Source organism: Lissotriton helveticus, chromosome 1_2 (assembly GCF_964261635.1).
Source record: "Lissotriton helveticus chromosome 1_2, aLisHel1.1, whole genome shotgun sequence".
Lineage (NCBI taxonomy): Eukaryota > Metazoa > Chordata > Amphibia > Caudata > Salamandridae > Lissotriton > Lissotriton helveticus.
The window spans coordinates 323,928,276-323,944,759 of NC_136058.1; the positions used below are offsets into that span (position 1 = coordinate 323,928,276).

Sequence of the window (16,484 nt, forward strand, 5' to 3'; positions counted from 1 at the left end):
CAAATCCTGGTGTCCCCTCACCCTATTTTGATTCTGTTGTTTGTAATTGGGACTTTTCATCAATTCCATTTGGATCATCTTTAACAGTCAGTGTTCCCTTAGATATTGCACTTTATTAGCATTTCAGTGTTTCCTGCTCAAAACCTGTGAGTAAATGCAGTTTTTAACACTCGGCTTGTTATTCCCTTTGGGAAATTTCTGAAACATCATTGATCAATTTTGGAATTCGGCTCTTCCTTTCATAGCACTAAACAAAGGGAATGGACTATGAAACCAATTGACAACTTTGTTATACTGTTTGGTGCTTTCTTGTATTGCACTGAAGAAATGGCGTATAAAACTTGGCAGCGAAGCAGTCACTCTATTTCTCATTTCACCTGTGTCTTCAGTCTTACATATATTCCACCTCTTCTCTGTGCATGCAAAGTATGTGTTTGTTTGAAGCACTTCATTTTTGTGCTACGTAGGAACTATTTAATTTCTCCTTAAAAGCTCTGCCTACGTGCAAGATGTACGAACTATCATTGCAGTTGCAAGAAGGCTGGTCTGAAGAATCAGGCCATTTGCAAACGCAAAATGGCTTTTTCTGATGTATTAAATGGAAGGTATTCGAAACGGGTGTTTGGGTGTACCTTCCAAATACCGAATTGTAGTGGTACTTAGAAATGTTTTTCCACCATAATTTGGCCTAAATCAATCATACTTCATCACCATCTCCGTGATTGTGGTAACCAATCCTCAAATGATAAGGTGTCCCGTAAAAACCTCTTCCCCTTTAAGAATGTTTCAAAACAATCATTGTATGTAGAGGCATTGGTCCTATGTACCACTGCCTATTCAAAAAAAATAACAATGAAACAAATAAATCTGTTTTTTAAATGATCCAGTTTTCCTTTAATAAATAATATTAAGGACTACTTCTCCTGTTCCACAGTTTCAAGGTTGTACTTTCTGGCACAACTTAGTATGATCCTCACACTCTTTCATGATGTACTGATATTTTGTCATTCTGATTTTACTGAAAAGCTAGGGATATAGCTCAGTGGTAGAGCATTTGACTGCACATCAAGAGGTCCCTGGTTCAAATCCGGGTGTCCCCTCACCCTATTTTGATTCTGTTGTTTGTAATTGGGACTTTTCATCAATTCCATTTGGATCATCTTTGACAGAGTCAGTGTTCCCTTGGATATTGCACTTTAATAGCATTTCAGTGTTTCCTGCTCAAAACCTGTGAGTAAATGCAGTTTTTAACACTCTGCTTGTTATTCCCTTTGGGAAATTTCTGAAACATCATTGATCAATTTTGTAATTTGGCTATTCCTTTCACAGCACTAAAAAAAGGGAATGGACTATGAAAGCAATTGACAACTTTGTTATACTGTTTGGTGCTTTCTTGTATTGCACTGAAGAAATGGCGTATAAAACTTGTCAGCGAAGCAGTCAATCTATTGCTCATTTCACCTGTGTCTCCAGTCTTACATATATTCCACCTCTTCTCTGTGCATGCAAAGTATGTGTTTGTTTGAAGCACTTCATTTTTGTGCAACGTAGGAACTATTTAATTTCTCCTTAAAAGCTCTGCCTACGTGCAAGATGTACGAACTATCATTGCAGTTGCAAGAAGGCTGGTCTGAAGAATCAGGCCATTTGCAAACGCAAAATGGCTTTTTCTGATGTATTAAATGGAAGGTATTCGAAAGGGGTGTTTGGGTGTACCTTCCAAATACCGAATTGTAGTGGTACGTCGAAATGTTTTTCCACCATAATTTGGCCCAAAACAATCATACTTCATCACCATCTCCATGATTGTGGTAACCAATCCTCAAATGATAAGGTGTCCCGTAAAAACCTCTTCCCCTTTAAGAATGTTTCAAAACAATCATTGTATGTAGAGGCATTGGTTCTATGTACCACTGCCTATTCAAATAAAATAACAATGAAACAAATAAATCTGTTTTCTAAATGATCCAGTTTTCCTTTAATAAATAATATTAAGGACTACTTCTCCTGTTCCACAGTTTCAAGGTTGTACTTTCTGGCACAACTTAATATGATCCTCACACTCTTTCATGATGTACTCATATTTTGTCATTCTGATTTTCCTGAAAAGCTGGGGATGTAGCTCAGTGGTAGAGCATTTGACTGCAGATCAAGAGGTCCCTGGTTCAAATCCGTGGGTCCCCTCACCCTATTTCGATTCTGTTGTTTGTAATTGGGACTTTTCATCAATTCCATTTGGATCCTCTTTAACAGAGTCAGTGTTCCCTTGGATATTGCACTTTAATAGCATTTCAGTGTTTCCTGCTCAAAACCTGTGAGTAAATGCAGTTTTTAACACTCGGCTTGTTATTCCCTTTGGGAAATTTCTGAAACATCATTGATCAATTTTGGAATTCGGCTCTTCCTTTCATAGCACTAAACAAAGGGAATGGACTATGAAACCAATTGACAACTTTGTTATACTGTTTGGTGCTTTCTTGTATTGCACTGAAGAAATGGCGTATAAAACTTGGCAGCGAAGCAGTCAATCTATTTCTCATTTCACCTCTGTCTTCAGTCTTACATATATTCCACCTCTTCTCTGTGCATGCAAAGTATGTGTTTGCTTGAAGCACTTTATTTTTGTGCAACGTAGGAACTATTTAATTTCTCCTTAAAAGCTCTGCCTACGTGCAAGATGTACGAACTATCATTGCAGTTGCAAGAAGGCTGGACTGAAGAATCAGGCCATTTGCAAACGCAAAATGGCTTTTTCTGATGTATTAAATGGAAGGTATTCGAAAGGGGTATTTGGGTGTACCTTCCAAATACCGAATTGTAGTGGTACGTAGAAATGTTTTCCCACCATAATTTGGCCCAAAACAATCATACTTCATCACCATCTCAGTGATTGTGGTAACCAATCCTCAAATGATAAGGTGTCCCGTAAAAACCTCTTCCCCTTTAAGAATGTTTCAAAACAATCATTGTATGTAGAGGCATTGGTCCTATGTACCACTGCCTATTCAAATAAAATAACAATGAAACAAATATCTGTTTTTTAAATGATCCAGTTTTCCTTTAATAAATAATATTAAGGACTACTTCTCCTGTTCCACAGTTTCAAGGTTGTACTTTCTGGCACAACTTAGTATGATCCTCACACTCTTTCATGATGTACTAATATTTTGTCATTCTGATTTTACTGAAAAGATGGGGATATAGCTCAGTGGTAGAGCATTTGACTGCAGATCAAGAGGTCCCTGGTTCAAATCTGGGTGTCCCCTCACCCTATTTTGATTCTGTTGTTTGTAATTGGGACTTTTCATCAATTCCATTTGAATCATCTTTGACAGAGTCAGTGTTCCCTTGGATATTGCACTTTAATAGCATTTCAATGTTTCCTGCTTAAAACCTGTGAGTAAATGCAGTTTTTAACACTCTGCTTGGTATTCCCTTTGGTAAATTTCTGAAACATCATTGATCAATTTTGGAATTCGGCTCTTCCTTTCACAGCACTAAACAAAGGGAATGGACTATGAAACCAATTGACAACTTTGTTATACTGTTTGGTGCTTTCTTGTATTGCACTGAAGAAATGGCGTATAAAACTTGGCAGCGAAGCAGTCAATCTATTTCTCATTTCACCTGTGTCTTCAGTCTTACATATATTCCACCTCTTCTCTGTGCATGCAAAGTATGTGTTTGTTTGAAGCACTTCATTTTTGTGCAACGTAGGAACTATTTAAATTCTCCTTAAAAGCTCTGCCTACGTGCAAGATGTACGAACTATCATTGCAGTTGCCAGAAGGCTGGTCTGAAGAATCAGGACATTTGCATACGCAAATGGCTTTTTCTGATGTATTAAATGGAAGGTATTCGAAAGGGGTGTTTGTGTGTACCTTCCACATACCGAATTGTAGTGGTACGTAGAAATGTTTTTCCACCATAATTTGGCCCAAAACAATCATACTTCATCACCATCTCAGTGATTGCGGTAACCAATCCTCAAATGATAAGGTGTCCCGTAAAAACCTCTTCCCCTTTAAGAATGTTTCAAATCAATCATTGTATGTAGAGGCATTGGTCCTATGTACCACTGCCTATTCAAATAAAATAACAATGAAACAAATATCTGTCTTTTAAATGATCCAGTTTTCCTTTAATAAATAATATTAAGGACTACTTCTCCTGTTCCACAGTTTCAAGGTTGTACTTTCCGGAACAACTTAGTATGATCCTCTCACTCTTTCATGATGCACTGATATTTTGTCATTCTGATTTTACTGTAAAGCTTGGGATATAGCTCCGTGGTAGAGCATTTGACTGCAGATCAAGAGGTCCCTGGTTCAAATCCTGGTGTCCCCTCACCCTATTTTGATTCTGTTGTTTGTAATTGGGACTTTTCGTCAATTCCATTTGGATCATCTTTAACAGAGTCAGTGTTCCCTTAGATATTGCACTTTAATAGCATTTCAGTGTTTCCTGCTCAAAACCTGTGAGTAAATGCAGTTTTTAACACTCGCTTGTTATTCCCTTTGGGAAATTTCTGAAACATCATTGATCAATTTTGGAATTCGGCTCTTCCTTTCATAGCACTAAACAAAGGGAATGGACTATGAAACCAATTGACAACTTTGTTATACTGTTTGGTGCTTTCTTGTATTGCACTGAAGAAATGGCGTATAAAACTTGGCAGCGAAGCAGTCACTCTATTTCTCATTTCACCTGTGTCTTCAGTCTTACATATATTCCACCTCTTCTCTGTGCATGCAAAGTATGTGTTTGTTTGAAGCACTTCATTTTTGTGCAACGTAGGAACTATTTAATTTCTCCTTAAAAGCTCTGCCTACGTGCAAGATGTACGAACTATCATTGCAGTTGCAAGAAGGCTGGTCTGAAGAATCAGGCCATTTGCAAACGCAAAATGGCTTTTTCTGATGTATTAAATGGAAGGTATTCGGAACGGGTGTTTGGGTGTACCTTCCAAATACCGAATTGTAGTGGTACTTAGAAATGTTTTTCCACCATAATTTGGCCTAAATCAATCATACTTCATCACCATCTCCGTGATTGTGGTAACCAATCCTCAAATGATAAGGTGTCCCGTAAAAACCTCTTCCCCTTTAAGAATGTTTCAAAACAATCATTGTATGTAGAGGCATTGGTCCTATGTACCACTGACTATTCAAATAAAATAACAATGAAACAAATAAATCTGTTTTTTAAATGATCCAGTTTTCCTTTAATAAATAATATTAAGGACTACTTCTCCTGTTCCACAGTTTCAAGGTTGTACTTTCTGGCACAACTTAGTATGATCCTCACACTCTTTCATGATGTACTGATATTTTGTCATTCTGATTTTACTGAAAAGCTAGGGATATAGCTCAGTGGTAGAGCATTTGACTGCAGATCAAGAGGTCCCTGGTTCAAATCCGGGTGTCCCCTCACCCTATTTTGATTCTGTTGTTTGTAATTGGGACTTTTCATCAATTCCATTTGGATCATCTTTGACAGAGTCAGTGTTCCCTTGGATATTGCACTTTAATAGCATTTCAGTGTTTCCTGCTCAAAACCTGTGAGTAAATGCAATTTTTAACACTCTGCTTGTTATTCCCTTTGGGAAATTTCTGAAACATCATTGATCAATTTTGTAATTTGGCTCTTCCTTTCACAGCACTAAAAAAAGGGAATGGACTATGAAAGCAATTGACAACTTTGTTATACTGTTTGGTGCTTTCTTGTATTGCACTGAAGAAATGGCGTATAAAACTTGTCAGCGAAGCAGTCAATCTATTGCTCATTTCACCTGTGTCTCCAGTCTTACATATATTCCACCTCTTCTCTGTGCATGCAAAGTATGTGTTTGTTTGAAGCACTTCATTTTTGTGCAACGTAGGAACTATTTAATTTCTCCTTAAAAGCTCTGCCTACGTGCAAGATGTACGAACTATCATTGCAGTTGCAAGAAGGCTGGTCTGAAGAATCAGGCCATTTGCAAACGCAAAATGGCTTTTTCTGATGTATTAAATGGAAGGTATTCGAAAGGGGTGTTTGGGTGTACCTTCCAAATACCGAATTGTAGTGGTACGTCGAAATGTTTTTCCACCATAATTTGGCCCAAAACAATCATACTTCATAACCATCTCCATGATTGTGGTAACCAATCCTCAAATGATAAGGTGTCCCGTAAAAACCTCTTCCCCTTTAAGAATGTTTCAAAACAATCATTGTATGTAGAGGCATTGGTTCTATGTATCACTGCCTATTCAAATAAAATAACAATGAAACAAATACATCTGTTTTCTAAATGATCCAGTTTTCCTTTAATAAATAATATTAAGGACTACTTCTCCTGTTCCACAGTTTCAAGGTTGTACTTTCTGGCACAACTTAGTACGATCCTTACACTCTTTCATGATGTACTCATATTTTGTCATTCTGATTTTCCTGAAAAGCTGGGGATGTAGCTCAGTGGTAGAGCATTTGACTGCAGATCAAGAGGTCCCTGGTTCAAATCCGTGTGCACCCTCACCCTATTTCGATTCTGTTGTTTGTAATTGGGACTTTTCATCAATTCCATTTGGATCCTCTTTAACAGAGTCAGTGTTCCCTTGGATATTGCACTTTAATAGCATTTCAGTGTTTCCTGCTCAAAACCTGTGAGTAAATGCAGTTTTTAACACTCGGCTTGTTATTCCCTTTGGGAAATTTCTGAAACATCATTGATCAATTTTGGAATTCGGCTCTTCCTTTCATAGCACTAAACAAAGGGAATGGACTATGAAACTAATTGACAACTTTGTTATACTGTTTGGTGCTTTCTTGTATTGCACTGAAGAAATGGCGTATAAAACTTGGCAGCGAAGCAGTCAATCTATTTCTCATTTCACCTCTGTCTTCGGTCTTACATATATTCCACCTCTTCTCTGTGCATGCAAAGTATGTGTTTGTTTGAAGCACTTTATTTTTGTGCAACGTAGGAACTATTTAATTTCGCCTTAAAAGCTCTGCCTACGTGCAAGATGTACGAACTATCATTGCAGTTGCAAGAAGGCTGGACTGAAGAATCAGGCCATTTGCAAACGCAAAATGGCTTTTTCTGATGTATTAAATGGAAGGTATTCGAAAGGGGTGTTTGGGTGTACCTTCCAAATACCGAATTGTAGTGGTACGTAGAAATGTTTTCCCACCATAATTTGGCCCAAAACAATCATACTTCATCACCATCTCAGTGATTGTGGTAACCAATCCTCAAATGATAAGGTGTCCCGTAAAAACCTCTTCCCCTTTAAGAATGTTTCAAAACAATCCTTGTATGTAGAGGCATTGGTCCCATGTACCACTGCCTATTCAAATAAAATAACAATGAAACAAATACATCTGTTTTTAAATGATCCAGTTTTCCTTTAATAAATAATATTAAGGACTACTTCTCCTGTTCCACAGTTTCAAGGTTGTACTTTCTGGCACAACTTAGTATGATCCTCACACTCTTTCATGATGTACTGATATTTTGTCATTCTGATTTTACTGAAAAGCTGGGGATATAGCTCAGTGGTAGCACATTTGACTGCAGATCAAGAGGTCCCTGGTTCAAATCTGGGTGTCCTCTCACCCTATTTTGATTCTGTTGTTTGTAATTGGGACTTTTCATCAATTCCATTTGGATCATCTTTGACAGAGTCAGTGTTCCCTAGGATATTGCACTTTAATAGCATTTCAGTGTTTCCTGCTCAAAACCTGTGAGCAAATGCAGTTTTTAACACTCTGCTTGTTATTCCCTTTGGGAAATTTCTGAAACATCATTGATCAATTTTGTAATTTGGCTCTTCCTTTCACAGCACTAAACAAAGGGAATGGACTATGAAAGCAATTGACAACTTTGTTATACTGTTTAGTGCTTTCTTGTATTGCACTGACGAAATGGCGTATAAAACTTGGCAGCGAAGCAGTCAATCTATTTCTCATTTCACCTGTGTCTCCAGTCTTACATATATTCCACCTCTTCTCTGTGCATGCAAAGTATGTGTTTGTTTGAAGCACTTCATTTTTGTGCAACGTAGGAACTATTTAATTTCTCCTTAAAAGCTCTGCCTACGTGCAAGATGTACGAACTATCATTGCAGTTGCAAGAAGGCTGGTCTGAAGAATCAGGCCATTTGCAAACGCAAAATGGCTTTTTCTGATGTATTAAATGGAAGGTATTCGAAAGGGGTTTTGGGTGTACCTTCCAAATACCGAATTGTAGTGGTACGTAGAAATGTTTTTCCACCATAATTTGGCCCAAAACAATCATACTTCATCACCATCTCAGTGATTGTGGTAACCAATCCTCAAATGATAAGGTGTCCCGTAAAAACCTCTTCCCCTTTAAGAATGTTTCAAAACAATCATTGTATGTAGAGGCATTGGTCCTATGTACCACTGCCTATTCAAATAAAATAACAATGAAACAAATAAATCTGTTTTTAAATGATCCAGTTTTCCTTTAATAAATAATATTAAGGAATACTTCTCCTGTTCCACAGTTTCAAGGTTGTACTTTCTGGCACAACTTAGTATGATCCGCCCACTCATTCATGATGTACTGATATTTTGTCATTCTGATTTTACTGAAAAGCTGGGGATATAGCTCAGTGGTAGAGCATTTGACTGCAGATGAAGAGGTCCCTGGTTCAAATCCGGGTGTCCCCTCACCCTATTTTGATTCTTTTGCTTGTAATTGGGACTTTTCATCAATTCCATTTGGATCATCTTTGACAGAGTCAGTGTTCCCTAGGATATTGCACTTTAATAGCATTTCAGTGTTTCCTGCTCAAAACCTGTGAGTAAATGCAGTTTTTAACACTCTGCTTGTTATTCCCTTTGGGAAATTTCTGAAACATCATTGATCAATTTTGTAATTTGGCTCTTCCTTTCACAGCACTAAACAAAGGGAATGGACTATGAAAGCAATTGACAACTTTGTTATACTGTTTGGTGCTTTCTTGTATTGCACTGAAAAAATGGCGTATAAAACTTGGCAGCGAATCAGTCAATCTATTTCTCATTTCACCTGTGTCTCCAGTCTTACATATATTCCACCTCTTCTCTGTGCATGCAAAGTATGTGTTTGTTTGAAGCACTTCATTTTTGTGCAACATAGGAACTATTTAATTTCTCCTTAAAGGCTCTGCCTACGTGCAAGATGTACGAACTATCATTGCAGTTGCAAGAAGGCTGGTCTGAAGAATCAGGCCATTTGCAAACGCAAAATGGCTTTTTCTGATGTATTAAATGGAAGGTATTCGAAAGGGGTGTTTGGGTGTACCTTCCAAATACCGAATTGTAGTGGTACGTAGAAATGTTTTTCCACCATAATTTGGCCCAAAACAATCATACTGCATCACCATCTCCGTGATTGTGGTAACCAATCCTCAAATGATAAGGTGTACCGTAAAAACCTCTTCCCCTTTAAGAATGTTTCAAAACAATCATTGTATGTAGAGGCATTGGTTCTATGTAACACTGCCTATTCAAATAAAATAACAATGAAACAAATAAATCTGTTTTTTAAATGATCCAGTTTTCCTTTAATAAATAATATTAAGGACTACTTCTCCTGTTCCACAGTTTCAAGGTTGTACTTTCTGGCACAACTTAGTATGATCCTCACACTCTTTGATGATGTACTCATATTTTGTCATTCTGATTGTACTGCAAAGCTGGGGATATAGCTCAGTGGTAGAGCATTTGACTGCAGATCAACAGGTCCCTGGTTCAAATCTGGGTGTCCGCTCACACTATTTTGATTCTGTTGTTTGTAATTGGGACTTTTCATCAATTCCATTTGGATCATCTTTAACAGAGTCAGTGTTCCCTTGGATATTGCACTTTAATAGCATTTCAGTGTTTCCTGCTCAAAACCTGTGAGTAAATGCAGTTTTTAACACTCGGCTTGATATTCCCTTTGGGAAATTTCTGAAACATCATTGATCAATTTTGGAATTCGGCTCTTCCTTCCATAGCACTAAACAAAGGGAATGGACTATGAAACCAATTGACAACTTTGTTATACTGTTTGGTGCTTTCTTGTATTGCACTGAAGAAATGGCGTATAAAACTTGGCAGCGAAGCAGTCAATGTATTTCTCATTTCACCTCTGTCTTCAGTCTTACATATATTCCACCTCTTCTCTGTGCATGCAAAGTATGTGTTTGTTTGAAGCACTTCATTTTTGTGCAACGTAGGAATTATTTAATTTCTCCTTAAAAGCTCTGCCTACGTGCAAGATGTACGAACTATCATTGCAGTTGCAAGAAGGCTGGTCTGAAGAATCAGGCCATTTGCAAACGCAAAATGGCTTTTTCTGATGTATTAAATGGAAGGTATTCGAAAGGGGTGTTTTGGTGTACCTACCAAATACCGAATTGTAGTGGTACGTAGAAATGTTTTTCCACCATAATTTGGCCCAAAACAATCATACTTCATCACCATCTCAGTGATTGTGGTAACCAATCCTCAAATGATAAGGTGTCCCGTAAAAACCTCTTCCCCTTTAAGAATGTTTCAAATCAATCATTGTATGTAGAGGCATTGGTCCTATGTACCACCGCCTATTCAAATAAAATAACAATGAAACAAATATCTGTTTTTTAAATGATCCAGTTTTCCTTTAATAAATAATATTAAGGACTACTTCTCCTGTTCCAGAGTTTCAAGGTTGTACTTTCCGGAACAACTTAGTATGATCCTCTCACTCTTTCATGATGCACTGATATTTTGTCATTCTGATTTTACTGTAAAGCTGGGGATATAGCTCCGTGGTAGAGCATTTGACTGCAGATCAAGAGGTCCCTGGTTCAAATCCTGGTGTCCCCTCACCCTATTTTGATTCTGTTGTTTGTAATTGGGACTTTTCATCAATTCCATTTGGATCATCTTTAACAGAGTCAGTGTTCCCTTGGATATTGCACTTTAATACCATTTCAGTGTTTCCTGCTCAAAACCTGTGAGTAAATGCAGTTTTTAACACTCGGCTTGTCATTCCCTTTGGGAAATTTCTGAAACATCATTGATCAATTTTGGAATTCGGCTCTTCTTTTCATAGCACTAAACAAAGGGAATGGACTATGAAACCAATTGACAACTTTGTTATACTGTTTGGTGCTTTCTTGTATTGCACTGAAGAAATGGCGTATAAAACTTGGCAGCGAAGCAGTCAATCTATTTCTCATTTCACCTCTGTCTTCAGTCTTACATATATTCCACCTCTTCTCTGTGCATGCAAAGTATGTATTTGTTTGAAGCACTTCATTTTTGTGCAACGTAGGAACTATTTAATTTCTCCTTAAAAGCTCTGCCTACGTGCAAGATGAAAGAACTATCATTGCAGTTGCAAGAAGGCTGGTCTGAAGAATCAGGCCATTTGCAAACGCAAAATGGCTTTTTTCGATGTATTAAATGGCAGGTATTCGAAAGGGGTGTTTGGGTGTACCTTCCAAATACCAAATTGTAGTGGTACGTAGAAATGTTTTTCCACCATAATTTGGCCCAAAACAATCATACTTCATCACCATCTCAGTGATTGTGGTAACCAATCCTCAAATGATAAGGTGTCCCGTAAAAACCTCTTCCCCTTTAAGAATGTTTCAAAACAATCATTGTATGTAGAGGCATTGGTCCTATGTACCACTGCCTATTCAAATAAAATAACAATGAAACAAATAAATCTGTTTTTAAATGATCCAGTTTTCCTTTAATAAATAATATTAAGGAATATTTCTCCTGTTCCACAGTTTCAAGGTTGTACTTTCTGGCACAACTTGGTATGATCCTCACACTCTTTCATGATGTACTGATATTTTGTCATTCTGATTTTACTGAAAAGCTGGGGATATAGCTCAGTGGTAGAGCATTTGACTGCAGTTCGAGAGGTCCCTGGTTCTAATCCGGGTGTCCCCTCACCCTATTTTGATTCTGTTGTTTGTAATTGGGACGTTTCATCAATTCCATTTGGATCATCTTTGACAGAGTCAGTGTTCCCTTGGATATTGCACTTTAATAGCATTTCAGTGTTTCCTGCTCAAAACCTGTGAGTAAATGCAGTTTTTAACACTCGGCTTGGTATTCCCTTTGAGAAATTTCTGTAACATCATTGATCAATTTTGGAATTCGGCTCTTCCTTTCACAGCACTAAACAAAGGGAATGGACTATGAAACCAATTGACAACTTTGTTATACTGTTTGGTGCTTTCTTGTATTGCACTGAAGAAATGGCGTGTAAAACTTGGCAGCGAAGCAGTCAATCTATTTCTCATTTCACCTGTGTCTTCAGTCTTACATATATTCCACCTCTTCTCTGTGCATGCAAAGTATGTGTTTGTTTGAAGCACTTCATTTTTGTGCAACGTAGGAACTATTTAATTTCTCCTTAAAAGCTCTGCCTACGTGCAAGATGTACGAACTATCATTGCAGTTGCAAGAAGGATGGTCTGAAGAATCAGGACATTTGCAAACGCAAATGGCTTTTTCTGATGTATTAAATGGAAGGTATTCGAAAGGGGTGTTTGGGTGTACCTTCCACATACCGAATTGTAGTGGTACGTAGAAATGTTTTTCCACCATAATTTGGCCCAAAACAATCATACTTCATCACCATCTCAGTGATTGTGGTAACCAATCCTCAAATGATATGGTGTCCCGTAAAAACCTCTTCCCCTTTAAGAATGTTTCAAATCAATCATTGTATGTAGAGGCATTGGTCCTATGTACCACTGCCTATTCAAATAAAATAACAATAAAACAAATATCTGTTTTTTAAATGATCCAGTTTTCCTTTAATAAATAATATTAAGGACTACTTCTCCTGTTCCACAGTTTCAAGGTTGTACTTCCCGGAACAACTTAGTATGATCCTCTCACTCTTTCATGATGCACTGATATTTTGTCATTCTGATTTTACTGTAAAGCTGGGGATATAGCTCCGTGGTAGAGCATTTGACTGCAGATCAAGAGGTCCCTGGTTCAAATCCGGGTGTCCCCTCACCCTATTTTGATTCTGTTGTTTGTAATTGGGACTTTTCATCAATTCCATTTGGATCATCTTTGACAGAGTCAGTGTTCCCTTGGATATTGCACTTTAATAGCATTTCAGTGTTTCCTGCTGAAATCCTGTGAGTAAATGCAGTTTTTAACACTCGGCTTGGTATTCCCTTTGGGAAATTTCTGAAACATCATTGATCAATTTTGGAATTCGGCTCTTCCTTTCACAGCACTAAACAAAGGGAATGGACTATGAAACCAATTGACAACTTTGTTATACTGTTTGGTGCTTTCTTGTATTGCACTGAAGAAATGGCGTATAAAACTTGGCAGCGAAGCAGTCAATCTATTTCTCATTTCACCTGTGTCTTCAGTCTTACATATATTCCACCTCTTCTCTGTGCATGCAAAGTATGTGTTTGTTTGAAGCACTTCATTTTTGTGCAACGTAGGAACTATTTAATTTCTCCTTAAAAGCTCTGCCTACGTGCAAGATGTACGAACTATCATTGCAGTTGCAAGAAGGCTGGTCTGAAGAATCAGGCCATTTGCAAACTTAAAATGGCTTTTTCTGATGTATTAAATGGAAGGTATTCGAAAGGGGTGTTTGGGTGTACCTTCCACATACCGAATTGTAGTGGTACGTAGAAATGTTTTTCCACCATAATTTGGCCCAAAACAATCATACTTCATCACCATCTCAGTGATTGTGGTAACCAATCCTCAAATGATATGGTGTCCCGTAAAAACCTCTTCCCCTTTAAGAATGTTTCAAATCAATCATTGTATGTAGAGGCATTGGTCCTATGTACCACTGCCTATTCAAATAAAATAACAATAAAACAAATATCTGTTTTTTAAATGATCAAGTTTTCCTTTAATAAATAATATTAAGGACTACTTTTCCTGTTCCACAGTTTCAAGGTTGTACTTCCCGGGACAACTTAGTATGATCCTCTCACTCTTTCATGATGTACTGATATTTTGTCATTCTGATTTTACTGTAAAGCTGGGGATATAGCTCAGTTGTAGAGCATTTGACTGCAGATCAAGAGGTCCCTGGTTCGATTCCGGGTGTCCCCTCACCCTATTTTGATTCTGTTGTTTGTAATTGGGACTTTTCATCAATTCCATTTGGATCATCTTTGACAGAGTCAGTGTTCCCTTAGATATTGCACTTTAATAGCATGTCAGTGTTTCCTGCTCAAAACCTGTGAGTAAAGGCAGTTTTTAACACTCGGCTTGGTATTCCCTTTGGGAAATTTCTGAAACATCATTGATCAATTTTGGAATTCGGCTCTTCCTTTCACAGCACTAAACAAAGGGAATGGACTATGAAACCAATTGACAACTTTGTTATACTGTTTGGTGCTTTCTTGTATTGCACTGAAGAAATGGCGTATAAAACTTGGCAGCGAAGCAGTCAATCTATTTCTCATTTCACCTGTGTCTTCAGTCTTACATATATTCCACCTCTTCTCTGTGCATGCAAAGTATGTGTTTGTTTAAAGCACTTCATTTTTGTGCAACGTAGGAACTATTTAATTTCTCCTTAAAAGCTCTGCCTACGTGCAAGATGTACGAACTATCATTGCAGTTGCCAGAAGGCTGGTCTGAAGAATCAGGCCATTTGCATACGCAAATGGCTTTTTCTGATGTATTAAATGGAAGGTATTCGAAAGGGGTGTTTGGGTGTACCTTCCACATACCGAATTGTAGTGGTACGTAGAAATGTTTTTCCACCATAATTTGGCCCAAAACAATCATACTTTATCACCATCTCAGTGATTGCGGTAACCAATCCTCAAATGATAAGGTGTCCCGTAAAAACCTCTTCCCCTTTAAGAATGTTTCAAATCAATCATTGTATGTAGAGGCATTGGTCCTATGTACCACTGCCTATTCAAATAAAATAACAATGAAACAAATATCTGTTTTTTAAATGATCCAGTTTTCCTTTAATAAATAATATTAAGGACTACTTCTCCTGTTCCACAGTTTCAAGGTTGTACTTTCCGGAACAACTTAGTATGATCCTCTCACTCTTTCATGATGCACTGATATTTTGTCATTCTGATTTTACTGTAAAGCTTGGGATATAGCTCCGTGGTAGAGCATTTGACTGCAGATCAAGAGGTCCCTGGTTCAAATCCTGGTATCCCCTCACCCTATTTTGATTCTGTTGTTTGTAATTGGGACTTTTCATCAATTCCATTTGGATCATCTTTAACAGAGTCAGTGTTCCCTTAGATATTGCACTTTAATAGCATTTCAGTGTTTCCTGCTCAAAACCTGTGAGTAAATGCAGTTTTTAACACTCGGCTTGTTATTCCCTTTGGGAAATTTCTGAAACATCATTGATCAATTTTGGAATTCGGCTCTTCCTTTCATAGCACTAAACAAAGGGAATGGACTATGAAACCAATTGACAACTTTGTTATACTGTTTGGTGCTTTCTTGTATTGCACTGAAGAAATGGCGTATAAAACTTGGCAGCGAAGCAGTCAATCTATTTCTCATTTCACCTCTGTCTTCAGTCTTACATATATTCCACCTCTTCTCTGTGCATGCAAAGTATGTATTTGTTTGAAGCACTTCATTTTTGTGCAACGTAGGAACTATTTAATTTCTCCTTAAAAGCTCTGCCTACGTGCAAGATGAACAAACTATCATTGCAGTTGCAAGAAGGCTGGTCTGAAGAATCAGGCCATTTGCAAACGCAAAATGGCTTTTTTCGATGTATTAAATGGAAGGTATTCGAAAGGGGTGTTTGGGTGTACCTTCCAAATACCAAATTGTAGTGGTACGTAGAAATGTTTTTCCACCATAATTTGGCCCAAAACAATCATACTTCATCACCATCTCAGTGATTGTGGTAACCAATCCTCAAATGATAAGGTGTCCCGTAAAAACCTCTTCCCCTTTAAGAATGTTTCAAAACAATCATTGTATGTAGAGGCATTGGTCCTATGTACCACTGCCTATTCAAATAAAATAACAATGAAACAAATAAATCTGTTTTTAAATGATCCAGTTTTCCTTTAATAAATAATATTAAGGAATATTTCTCCTGTTTCACAGTTTCAAGGTTGTACTTTCTGGCACAACTTGGTATGATCCTCACACTCTTTCATGATGTACTGATATTTTGTCATTCTGATTTTACTGAAAAGCTGGGGATATAGCTCAGTGGTAGAGCATTTGACTGCAGATCAAGAGGTCCCTGGTTCAAATCCAGGTGTCCCCTCACCCTATTTTGATTATGTTGTTTGTAATTGGGACTTTTCATCAATTCCATTTGGATCATCTTTGACAGAGTCAGTGTTCCCTTGGATATTGCACTTTAATAGCATTTCAGTGTTTCCTGCTCAAAACCTGTGAGTAAATGCAGTTTTTAACACTCAGCTTGGTATTCCCTTTGAGAAATTTCTGTAACATCATTGATCAATTTTGGAATTCGGCTCTTCCTTTCACAG

At 37.6% G+C, this 16,484-nt stretch overlaps 3 non-coding genes across 3 annotated transcripts; all 3 read left to right on the plus strand.

Annotated features, from left to right (window-relative positions):
• Nucleotides 1-3,194: 3,194 nt before the first annotated feature.
• TRNAC-GCA (transfer RNA cysteine (anticodon GCA)) lies at nt 3,195-3,266 on the plus strand. Its single transcript has one exon. It is a non-coding gene; the product is annotated as a tRNA-Cys (tRNA).
• A 2,092-nt stretch (nt 3,267-5,358) lies between these two features.
• TRNAC-GCA (transfer RNA cysteine (anticodon GCA)) lies at nt 5,359-5,430 on the plus strand. Its single transcript has one exon. It is a non-coding gene; the product is annotated as a tRNA-Cys (tRNA).
• Nucleotides 5,431-16,183: 10,753 nt separating this feature from the next.
• On the plus strand, nt 16,184-16,255 carry TRNAC-GCA (transfer RNA cysteine (anticodon GCA)). Its single transcript has one exon. It is a non-coding gene; the product is annotated as a tRNA-Cys (tRNA).
• Nucleotides 16,256-16,484: the final 229 nt, after the last annotated feature.